The following is a 12,136-nucleotide window of genomic DNA, read 5'->3' as shown; positions in this document are numbered from 1 at the left end:
TCTTAGTTATAGATCAAATCTATAATTAATCATATCATATTAATCTCATTAATATGTTATTCCATCAATTGATTTGAACATTTCAAATCATTCATCTTATATTTCCTTTAGGTGAGCTATCGAAGGGACCTTACGGACCTACAGATTAAAAACTCCAATGATATGAGATTAATTGATTAAACTCCTTTAATCCAATTAATCAATATTCATTAACTACCGGGCACTTAACTAAAGACCAATAATTGCACTCTTCATACTGCAGATTTATTTATGTGTCCATGGATATAACCAATTAACATAACGATGACCCTTCACAAATGCTCATAACTACAACTTGGTCAAAATACCGTTTTACCCCTGCAGTTACATCTAACTCCTTAAGTATCACTAATTCCTTTAATGAATAAACAGTTTATAGTCCAACTATAAACTAACACTTCTCGAGCCAATGAGAGGTTGGGATCTCATTGTTCAAGACTCGAAACCAGCTATTAAGGGAACAATTTATCTACTTTCCCAAGGAATGGGAATGAGTGAATTCCATCTTGTGTTGCTATGTTCCCAACTCCCTAATTAGACAAATCCCAAAAATGGTAGGCTTATTGAGTCGACTATCATGGTCACTCTCACCCATACAGATCAAAGAACTACCGTCATAAACAGGAGTTCACAACTCACTCAAGATTAAAGTCAAGTCTCCTATGGTTATCCTGGTGAAATGTAAGTCTCTTTTAGTAACGGTGTTATATAGAAAGTCTATTCATTTCGTGATCTGATTTTATACAAACCCTTTTTATAGAATACCCCCACTCACATTTCTCCATATGAATTATCAGGATAAGATCATTTCTAGCACTTTACAACAATTCTAACATTTACAAAGCGGATCGTATTCGTAGTGTCACCAAGATACCAGGATAAGGTATCCAACCTTATCCATCTACTACAGACCATTTAGGTTATTACTTAAACATGATCCACCTTTATGTCTCCACATACATGTTTAAGTTTCATAAAATAACCTTGGATCTTAATTTATCAGATTGAATTAATACAGTCTAATCGTCAAATAAAGTACTTCAGATTTTATTAGATAAATAATTTATGTTAACATAACTACAAACCACGAGATACACTAGATTTAGGACATAAATCCCAACAGTGGTCGCCTTCTATGAAAAAGTTTAAGGATCTTTTTCTAGAGCTTTCACTTTGACCCGAGGTTCTATGTGCATGGCCTTAAATAGCACACTTTTATCGTGAAATCGATGAAAATTTAAGGAGTAAAACGTGTTGTAGGGGTCTCAACCGTAGTTATTGAAAGTCCAAGAGGTAACTCACCTTCTCTAATAAAGTTATTGCCCTACATTACTATGCATCAATTCAAATCGTAAGATATTCATGGTTAAGTTTTTCTCCTATCTTTGCTTAGAAACATCTTTAAAGCTTCCAAGGTTTTTAATTTTTTTCTCTTGTTCCTTTGCTATACTGGTCATTTGCGAGGATTATTCGAAATGACTTTGGGCCAAGGTGTAAACCTTAGACCCTATTTTATTATGTAAGTACGTTTAAGTTAATGTACTATGTATGTTGCTTGAAAAAGGGGGCTTGAAAGTTTTGAAGGAAATTATTCTAAGTGTAGGAAGAAGAATAAAGCGTGAAAATGGTCCTACCATGCCATGCATCCAACGTTACAAAGGGGAAAAATGGCTAAGTGTAAAGCTTGTGTTAAGTGCCATGAAGAACTTAGTGAAGGCTAAGGCATGCAGGATGCGTGTAGCCAAACTTGACTAAGAGGGGCTCGAGGCAAAAGCTAGGTAGGCCACAAGGCGTAAGAGACCGTAAGGCGCAAGATATGCATTGGCTTGATGGGTGCTGAAGAATGACGTGGAGACTTTAGGAGATGTTGGTGAGCGAAAAGTTTCAACGCAAGTGCCTAAGCCGTGAGGGCAGGAGACAAGGGTTGAAGACACATTGGTCGAAAGAAGGGTCTATGTGATGCACTACACTACAAGAAATTTTTTTTATAGCCTTTGAGGGTAGCCCTTTTCAAAATAGGCTATGAAATTAAATGTAAAAAAAAAAAAAAAAAAAGAAATGAAATGGAAAAGAGAAGGAAAAAGAAAACACCTTTGTATGCGCGCAGGTTGGGGAGATGAATTAACTTTTAAAAAAACTTCTTCTTCAAAGGCGCCTCTCGATTTAGTTGTTTTGCTTCTCTCTCTCTCTAAATTCTCCCTCTCCCTCTTAACATTTCTCCATTGCCAAGGGCTCAATCCATTCCGATCCATTCCTCACTATCCTCCTTCAAACTGAAGTGTAGCGTCTTCCCATCCTTCTAGGGCTTCCAATTCTTTTTTGTCTCTCACATGATTCTTGAAATTTAGGGTTTTTTTCATCTGTTGGTTTTGGGGGTTTAGTGGGGTGGAGAAATGAAGGGTTCTTAGATATTTTTGACCCCATGGCCGGTCGGGATGGATCCCAATTATTCTCGTGCCTCTTATGCTTCATCATCCGACGTTTATTTTGGATTTTCTTTTAGCGATAGTAATTTCTCTGATCGTTTTCTCTGGATTGAGATTATGGGGGAACCATTGCAGTCCTGTCTTAATGATGTTCGATGTACTAAGATCCTCGATATGGCTCGACGGAAGAGACGGCGAGTGGAATGCAAGAAGGAAAACGGTAGAAATCTTGGCTTTTTTTGTTTCCTCTTTTGGTTCCAATTTTGATTTTCCTCCGTGAAATTGTCTCTGTAATGCTTGTTGGTGTTGACGAAAAAGAGAAAACCTGGAATTATTGAAGTCTTTAGTTTATTATTTGGGAAATGGAAATATATTAAGCCAGGGGAGGGGGGGATAATCATGAAGTGAATAGTTTCAGCCTTAGGAGTAATTTGTGTCACAATGATTGGAAAAAAAAATGATAGGGGACCTCAGTTTTCAAGGTGAACAGAAAGATGCTAGAAAGGTGCCACAGTTTTCTACACTAACAAGCACTTCCCCTACCTTTATTTTTTTGTATTCTTGTGTGTGTAAACTTTACTATTAACTACACATTTATTTTATTTTATTTGTACCATTAGCAAATATCATATCTTTGTATAGGACTTGTGCATGTTCAACATCCTTGGTAGAAATATCCTTGGAATTAAAACATTATTATGTTAAAAATTTGAAATATCTTAGAAGGTAATTAGAAGTGGATTCCCCTATTTTTCATGAATGTTTGTTATTGAAATAATATTTCAAGTTTTGTTGTTCTCTCTCGTGGTCTTATTTTTTCTTTTAACAAGCTTAAATTTTTTACTTGCACGTGTTAAGCTTTTTATTGCAACCCATATATGAAAAATAATTATTGTTGTCATAAGACTTGGTATTATAGCTATTAAAGTCATTTCTATTTGTGAGCAGTTGATATTTACTATTTTACTACTTGATCATACAGTTTTTCATCCCTATTAAATTTTTCTATCTATTTGTCTAGTTGTTGCACTACCTGATGATCAGAGCTGCAGTATCAGTATTTTAATGTACGATTGTTGTTGCATACTTAGCTCTTTAAGATGTTAGAGATAGGGGTGTATAAATGCTTGTAATAACTTGAAATGTTCATTAGAGGTTTGTTAATGTGAATAAGGTTAGGATGGTTCGGTCATAGGCAGAAAATTTGAAGATTAGAATTCTGGCAGAAAGCTAGCCATTATGGATGCTATTATCAATACATATGGTTAGGAAAGCCAGTGGGTATTTGTGAGGAAGATTAAAAGTTAGGATATTTGTATTTTTACCGGGGAGATCAGGCAAACTTTAGAGAATGCACTTGAAAGGCTATCTGTAACTAGTATATCTTCTCTTTGTTATTTTTGTACAGTTTCAGTCCTAGCTTCCTACTTTCCAATTTCAAATTTAGCCCAAATTTTTCCTTAAGCACATTTTGCACAAGTCTTTATGTTCCTCAACTATATATCTTTCTCTCTATTTTATTCCTTTTTTTCTTTTTTCCTCTTTATGGCCCATTTCTATTCAAAATTTTGAGTCTATTGTGTTTGACTAAAGTTTGATTCATATATCTTTGTGTAAATATATACCATGTAAAGTAGGCATAGGTTTCAATGGCCAAACTACTATAATCCTTCTTGTTCTTCTTATTCTTCTTGCTTCTCTGCTTCTCTTAGGATTATTTGGTATTACTAGTAGAGATTAGGATTACTAAGGAAAATTGTCGATTTTGACTTTTGTCTCATGAAGACTTCACGAGACAAAAGACAGAAATCAACCCTTTTTAATTCAATGATTAGGGACAACGTATTCCCTGTAAAGTAAATCTCAATAATGGTATAACATTGTTTACTTTTATACAATAATTTGTGGATTTCGTTATTAAATAAGCTTTCATTATTTGTAGTTTTCTTTCCTTGAAATTTTTTAACCCTTTTTGATACATGAGAAATACTTAGAGGTTGCTTGGGTAATATGCAGTTTATGGTGTCAAATTGAATTAAGAATAGGATAGGAGCTTCTATCTTTTATTTATTGATTTTATGAATCAATTATACTATTGTATGAAATTAGTTGTTTGTTTGGAAGAAGTTTGTGGTGTTGTTGTTTCTAGTACTCGTTTTTTTATATACTTATTCCGCTACATCTGAAATCACATGTACCGAAGAAGCATTGGACAATATAGTTGCATGGTCATTTGATAAAGTGATTATTGGTATGTTATTTATAAGCTTATTTATCTACTTTTCTTAAAGATTTTCTATATTTGCTTAATATACACTATTATTGGTGCGTACAAAATCATACATTGATATAGATTTTATAAATTTATGTAGGTGAATGAAATGATGCCTTACTAGAGGAAAAGAGCACCAACATGACAGCTCAACTATGTAACAATATAATCTTGAATACTTGGAGAATTTTGTATTTTGAGGACTAATTAATGTTGTTGGTACATTCACTAACTACTTTATCTAGCTTGTATAGATGACAACTTTATTCTAGAAAATTATTGAATACTTTATCTTGCAATGTTAATAGATTATGAATGGAAGTTATTAGTATCTATTGTGCTATGAAGTATTTTATGTGTGTAGATTTTAACTAAAATTGAATATTTGAACTAAAAGTTATCAAAATCTAATTAATTCAAAAAAATATTTTTGAGAAAAAAAATACCTCTTTTATAATCATGAGTTAAAGTTATTGAAAGATTTTATTTAGCAAAAACGAAATGCTATCAAAAGGTTATTATAATAATTGGAAATGATTAAATAACATTACTATAGTATACAATTAAAGCTATAAATACTATATTATAGCGTAGAAAAAAAAGGTTATTATATGTTAAAAATAGCACATTATTTTAGCTATATAAACATATTATAGCTTTAATAAAAAAATACTATCAAATGTTTTTTATAGCAACGTATATAAACTATATCTTCATACTCTATAATAGCATCCATTACAGTTTTAGAAAAACACTATAAAAAGTCTCATACTTTTAATAACATGGGCTGTTAGGACTTTAAAAAAAGCTGTAAAAAGTCTATTATTAGTTATTTTCTGTTAGTTATCGTATATGTTATTTCTTGTAGTACTAGCCTATGCGATGGTACTCTAACCTATGCGTTGGTGTGAGATGGAAGAGTTCAGCTTAATTACCAAGCTTAATGGATAAGGTGTCATGTTTAGATGCCTTAAGTATGTATAGTAGTTGAGTTGTCACTGTATTAAGCCATCTGCCCATGCTTGCCTTAGTATAAAACGAGGAAGTCAAGTAGGAGGGCTTGGTTTGACATTTCCACTCGTGCTAAGGGAGGAAGGTTGCTACTGATTTGAGGTTTGTTCAGTGCTAAAAACAAAATGAGGCTGTCAAGAGGAATTTTTCATGAATTTGAGTTGAAGTTCGAAGATTTCCCTAAGCGTACCAATTTTTTGAATTTCTTGGACAAGCGAAGAAGGTTGATATATTTTGAACATGGCAAGAGGAATCAGAGGCCCAAATTTTAAAGTAAGGAAGCTAAGATGTTTATGAACAAGTTCTTAGAAGGAAATTCTATGAAATAACATCTGGAATTTAAGTTATTAAGGCTAGAGATTGAATCTGGGAGTTTGATGTTTGAATAAGAAGGCAGCTGCATCTGAGGGATAAACATGTAGTTGATGAGTGAGGCTGTGCACGACTGGGTGCAAGCGTTGACTGAAGAGTGTGCGCAAGGTGAGTGCAAGGTTGTGAAGGAAGGATGACATTGGCCAGGCATGCTAAGGAGATTGTTGGCAGGCGATTAACATATAGGCACCATGCGCGTGTCCTAGAGCCTAGGTGAGCATTATGAGCACATGGCTACTCACAAGTTGAGCATAAGGTAAATTATCTTTATATTCTGTTGCGATGAAGTATGCTACACGATAGAGTATGCTATGCGATGAAGTTTTGTATGCAATGGAAGTCGTGAGGATTGTCTAAGGGTGATGTTAAACTTAAGAATGTAAGTTAAGCTCAAGAGATAGCTAATAATTTTTAATCAAGGGTATTCACTGATGTTAGAGGGAAAATGCAAATAGGAGAAACCTATCATCCTTTGAGGAAATAGCCTAAGACAGTGAGTGACAAAGTTTATGAATATTTTCTCTTATGTGTTTTCAACGCATGATTTATAATTGAGCTAGTTTTCAAGATATTTTCTTAATGATGAACCACGCATGAACTTTTAGCTTTGCGATGAGTTTTCTAAATAAAGCATTGTTGGATGGATAGCAGCACGCAGCGGAAGAGAACAGGATCCATAAGCATTCTAATTCATAATTTTGATTGAAAAGAAACATGTTAAAAACAGAGTTTAATGGGTTTCAAGAACATACCTTGTCCGAACCAACGAAATCTCTATTTCCAGCTGCAAAATCTTTTGAATCCTTGTGTAGATCACCACAAGATCTTCTCTACTATCCTCTTGGTGCTTTAGATGGAGCTGTGGGACTCAAAATAAGCTGGAATCAAAGGGAATATGAAGAAAACTCACTGAACAGAACCCATTGGAGAACACCTTCTTCATCTGAATTTTTCAGCAAAAATTCTTTCTTCACTCCAATCTCTTTAATATATTGTAGACTATCATGCAAAGAGATATGCTGCATAGGATGCAACTCATGCTTGGAGTAAATCAAGGAAGAGATGGTAGGCTTCTTGAAAGCTACTTGAAGATGAACTTTGAAAAACCCATTTTCAAGTTTTGTGTAATTTTCAATTTCCAAAATCCATTTTGATTTTTAAATCATATTTTATTTCTAAAATCAAAATTTATTAATTTTACAAATTAATTTCAAAAATTAATTTTCTAATAAAATTAATAAATAATTATTTAAACAATTTAAATAATTCTAATTAATTTAATATCCAATATTAAATTAATTTTTTACACAAATTCATCTTCATATATTTAAATCATATTTAAATATATTTTCTTCAATTCCGTTTGATTCTAATTTGAATGTTTCAAATTAACTTATCACATACTCTAGAGCTAATCCATTTCCGAGTTAGTAGTGGAACCTCATGGACCTACAGATCATGGGCTCCCCTCACTGTAGATATATTATGTCCACTCGATATAACCATGATTAGTAAGTTAACCCTTCACGGGTTGTTCACAATAACGACTAGGTCAAATCTCTGTTTTACCCCCGAAATTACCTCTTGTTCCTTAAGTCCCCACTGATCCCCTAATGAACAATTGTTTTATGATCCAATCACAAAACGAGCCCCTCTCATTGAAATGAGAGGGCGGGATCCCTTGTTCAAACCCTAGAATTAGCACTTAAGGGAACAACCTCTCTACTATCCCTAAAGTGGGTAGGAGTGAATTCCTTCTTGCATCTTATGTCCCCAGCTATCTATCCAGTCTTACTCCTGAAATAGCAGTCATATTAGGCCGGTGCTGTTGAGCCAACCTTCACCTATGCAAATCTAAGGGCAATCCTAGATAAACAGGAGTTTATAGTTAGCTCAGGATTAAGGTCAAGTTACCTAGGTCATCGCTTTGAAATAGTCAGTCTTAAACAGTAAACAACGTATAAAGTAAGAGTGACTCATTTCGTGGTCCGATCTTGTACAAACTATTTTACACAAGGACACTCCCACTCCTCATGTCCAAAAACGAATTAGGATCACATCGTTTGTAGCATTTTACAACTCCTTGTAATAATTACAGAACAGGTCGTATTCAATAGTGTTACCAGAATAAGGTACCCAACGTTATTCATGTACCATAGATCATTTTGACTATTTACTCGAACCTGATCCACCTTTATGTCTCCACATAAAGTTCAAGTACTCATTCAATAGTCAATGGACTTTTAGGTTTATTGGATTTCTATTCAAGTAATAGATTTATTTAATAACCTTTATTGAATTATCAGAATAAGCTCCATTGTTTACACACCACGAGTTTTAGGACATAAAACCCACCAAGCAGGAATTCTCTTAAGCACTACTCCAACACATGCACTAGTATGAAGATTAATGAGTAGACACATAGTTCAAAATTTTCTTGAACATTAAATTTATTAAGCACGTGTACTAGCATTCCTTATCCTATGATATTCTTTCATAATGAATGCGTTAAAGACTTGTTTTATTAAAATGCTCGATGTTTCAAAGTTTGGGATTTCATTTCCAAAGAAGAGTTATGATGTTATAATGAGAAAACCTGATACTGAAGGTATGAAGGTATTTGGGTCTCTTGATACCTAAAGTATGACAATATTCAGGATATTACCACTTGAACGTAGATACAACACTATCGACGCTGATTGTATTGAGATTAATTTACATCAACTAAGGATTGGCGTTGAGGGATCGAGCAAAATGGTTCTCTCTCAACTAAGGTTTAATGAAGGGAGTTTTCATTGAAATGTTGATGCTTGAGTTTCAGGGTTTGAATGTTTTACGTGTTTTCTTATAATGAATGTAATTGTTTTAAACTTTGATGTTTTAAGAAAGTTGATGTTGCAATAAAGCTCAAAGAGTATGTTTTGATGTAGTCACTCATTGCGTTAGTAACTCATTCTTTTCAATATTTTCTTTTCCCTTGTTAGCCGTCAACATCCTCGAGGATAGCTATTCTATAAGCCTATCACTCAGTATTCAAGTGCTAAAGTGAAGTTAGCTTAGGTTGTTAAGTTGTTTGTTAACAGTTGTCCTTCATGTACATAATAGGGACCTAAACTAGTTTTGAGATGGGAACACAGTTTGTAGTTAAGAATACTACTATTTGTACGTATGAGTTTGGCATCTATTAAATCTGTTTGGTTAGTTGTTTGAGGAAATAAATGTTTTGATTGCTTAACATGTGCTTAAATTTCTGTTGAGCAGATAGAGGGATAAGGATAGGTAGTTGGTGTCATAAGAGAGTTGACATCAGCTGTCTTCACATCTTCTCCTAGGATAGAAAGGGTTTCTGGGAGGGGGTGTGACACAAGGCCCAAAGCAAACACAAAAGTGGAAAAACTAGTCATTTATGACCGTTGGAAACTAGCCATTTATAGTCGTTGAAAACTAGTCATTCATAGCCGTTGAGAACTAGCTATTTCCTTGTCCTTTTCTTCTTCCTCATCTTCTTTATAAAGAAGAAAGTTTTGCAAGATCAAGGTAGAAATTCTTTGTTTTCAAGATTTTCAACCTTTACTTTTTCTTTCTACTATTTTATGAGTAATTTTTTATCGATTTCAACGTGGTCTTTGACAAGTACACGTCAAAGATTGGGAGTTGTGTTAACATTAGGGAGCAACTGGCTTTAGCGATTTAGCACAGAAGTCACACCAATCTTGCTTTCAAGACAGTGGGTTTATCCACAACACAACGATTGATATTCGATTCTAACAATAACAAAGGAAGGAGAACAGTGAAACAAAAGAACAATTCTAAGGTTTTTAATCAAATCTTTATTTTTATAAACAAATTAATGCTTACAATTGGGCTTAGTAAATTTTATTTTATTTTATTTTGTTGAGATAATGGCTTGGCTTTGTAAAATATTTGCAAGTTAAGTTAGGTAGGACACATTTAGATTGGACATAAAGTTATAACTTGTAATTTTATAACTTAATTTTAAATTTCTTGTGATGTATTATATAAAATTAATTATTAGTTACATTTTAGATTTTAAAATAAAATGATTCTATAAAAAAAGAAAAGATGTATTAGAGTTAATATGTGGTATGATCGCAATAAATTAAGATTTTCTCTTCTCAAAGAATAGGGTCATGGTAGTGAATTAGATTTATGTATTATTATATAAAAGTTATAATTTTATTTTTGTTTTTGCACTTCCTTTTTATATTTCAATAGTTACAACAGTAACAAATGTCATGCAATTTTTTTAAAGTAAAAATGATCAAAGTCACATTGATATTAAATTACATGACTAAAATCATCCATCGGTAGAAGGTAGACGATCACTATTACTCAAGAAAAAGTTTTTTTTTTTATTTTATTTTTTTATATATACTTTTGTCAATAATGAGTGTGACGCATGACATTTTTTAATATACTTTTGAATCCTTTTTAATTTTTAATATTTAATTCAACCTTCTTTACTTAAAAATTCATGTGTAAATTTAATTTAAAACTAGAAAATTTCACCTAGATTGCTCACTAGTCTCTACTATATTAAAAGGAGCTATATGAGAAAATCTTTTTCTCCTTATTTTGCTTTTCATTTTTTTTTTTTTGTTAAAAGTTCATTATACCCTTTTCATTAATTATGTGTGCATTTTTTTTTTACTTTAGATTTTTTTTTTTAACAAATTAACCTCATGAGTAATATAAAAAGTAGAGGGAGGAGAAAGTGAAAAAGTAACTTTAAGTATAAATTATATTCACACCCCTTTATAATTAAGAACAATTTTATTTGTACTATTTAGAATTTTTGCTGATATTTTTAACTTTTCTTTCTCAATTTATATTTTTCAGATAAATACAAGATCTGAACAAAAAATTGTATCACTTTGTGTTGTGAATAACTAATTTAATTTTAACTTCACATAATACTAATTTTTTTAATAAATAATAATCATACATTTTTATCTACCATGGAATTCTCTTGATATATCCCTTCACATAAAAACTAAAATTCAAATAGACACACCCCTTACAATTAATACACAACGCTTCACATAATAACTAAGTATTTTTTAAAGAACAAATACAAGTTTTCTTGTTTTCTTTGGTCCCATCTCATTTTAAGAATGTCATGATAGAAAATATTGTAGAATGATAATTGAAATTTTCATTATTCGTAAAAAAATATTTAATCATGCCAAAATGAAGCCTAAATAATCTATAAACTTATTTTCTTCGATGAAAAGTTATTATTGTTATCTTCATATTTAAGTTTTGATTTATTATTATCCATTAACCGTTATATTTGGGGGGAAAAATTAGATATGCCTAGTATATATAAATAAAAGAAAAAGGGAATGACAAAAAAGTAAAATGGAGATGCTTCACCATGGAAATATGAAAAACCAACGATTTAGAAGAGCATCCAAAACTCTCAAAATGCCCTTAAGGAGGCGTTTGGATTAATTGAGAGAATTGGGATGGGAATAAGGGTGGGAATGGATAAGGGATATACATCCTTTGTTTGGTACAAATTTTAAAGTTTTAGGCATGAGAATAAGCAATTTTCGTGCATTTGTTATACCCATGGATGATACACATCCAAAAGTGTGAGTTTTCTTTATGCCCACTCTTTCTCTCGTTTTAATACATGAATTTATTATTTTATTTTATATTATTAAAATTAATTAATATATGAATATTAACTTTATAATTCAAAAAAATTATATTACATTTTAAATTATAATATTCGAATTTAGCTACTCTAGATTGATAAATAAATTAATTAATTATATAATAAATCATAAAGAACTAATGCATAATACCGTTAACTCATTAATAAATTATATGTAGTTAATTAATTATCATTATGATTAATATTTTATGATATTATTTTTAATAATTATAATTAGTTTATCATTGATTAATTATAATTCATTATTTTTTAATTACAAAATATTATAGTGATTTTGATTGTTTTATTAATTAATACATCATATTTATATAA

General features: G+C 31.7%; 1 long non-coding RNA gene across 1 annotated transcript; it reads left to right on the top strand.

Annotated features, from left to right (window-relative positions):
* The first annotated feature begins 2,134 nt into the window (after positions 1-2,134).
* Positions 2,135-5,080, top strand: LOC120089314 (uncharacterized). Its single transcript, XR_005485146.2, has 3 exons — positions 2,135-2,685; positions 4,669-4,716; positions 4,838-5,080. It is a non-coding gene; the product is annotated as an uncharacterized LOC120089314 (long non-coding RNA).
* The last annotated feature ends 7,056 nt before the right edge of the window (positions 5,081-12,136 follow it).

The sequence above is a fragment of the Benincasa hispida genome, chromosome 10, assembly GCF_027475165.1.
Source record: "Benincasa hispida cultivar pf3 chromosome 10, pf3_genome.v1.1, whole genome shotgun sequence".
Classification (NCBI taxonomy): domain Eukaryota; kingdom Viridiplantae; phylum Streptophyta; class Magnoliopsida; order Cucurbitales; family Cucurbitaceae; genus Benincasa; species Benincasa hispida.
The sequence above is the reverse complement of the archived record's forward strand: the minus strand, read 5'-3'. Positions and strand labels throughout refer to the sequence as shown.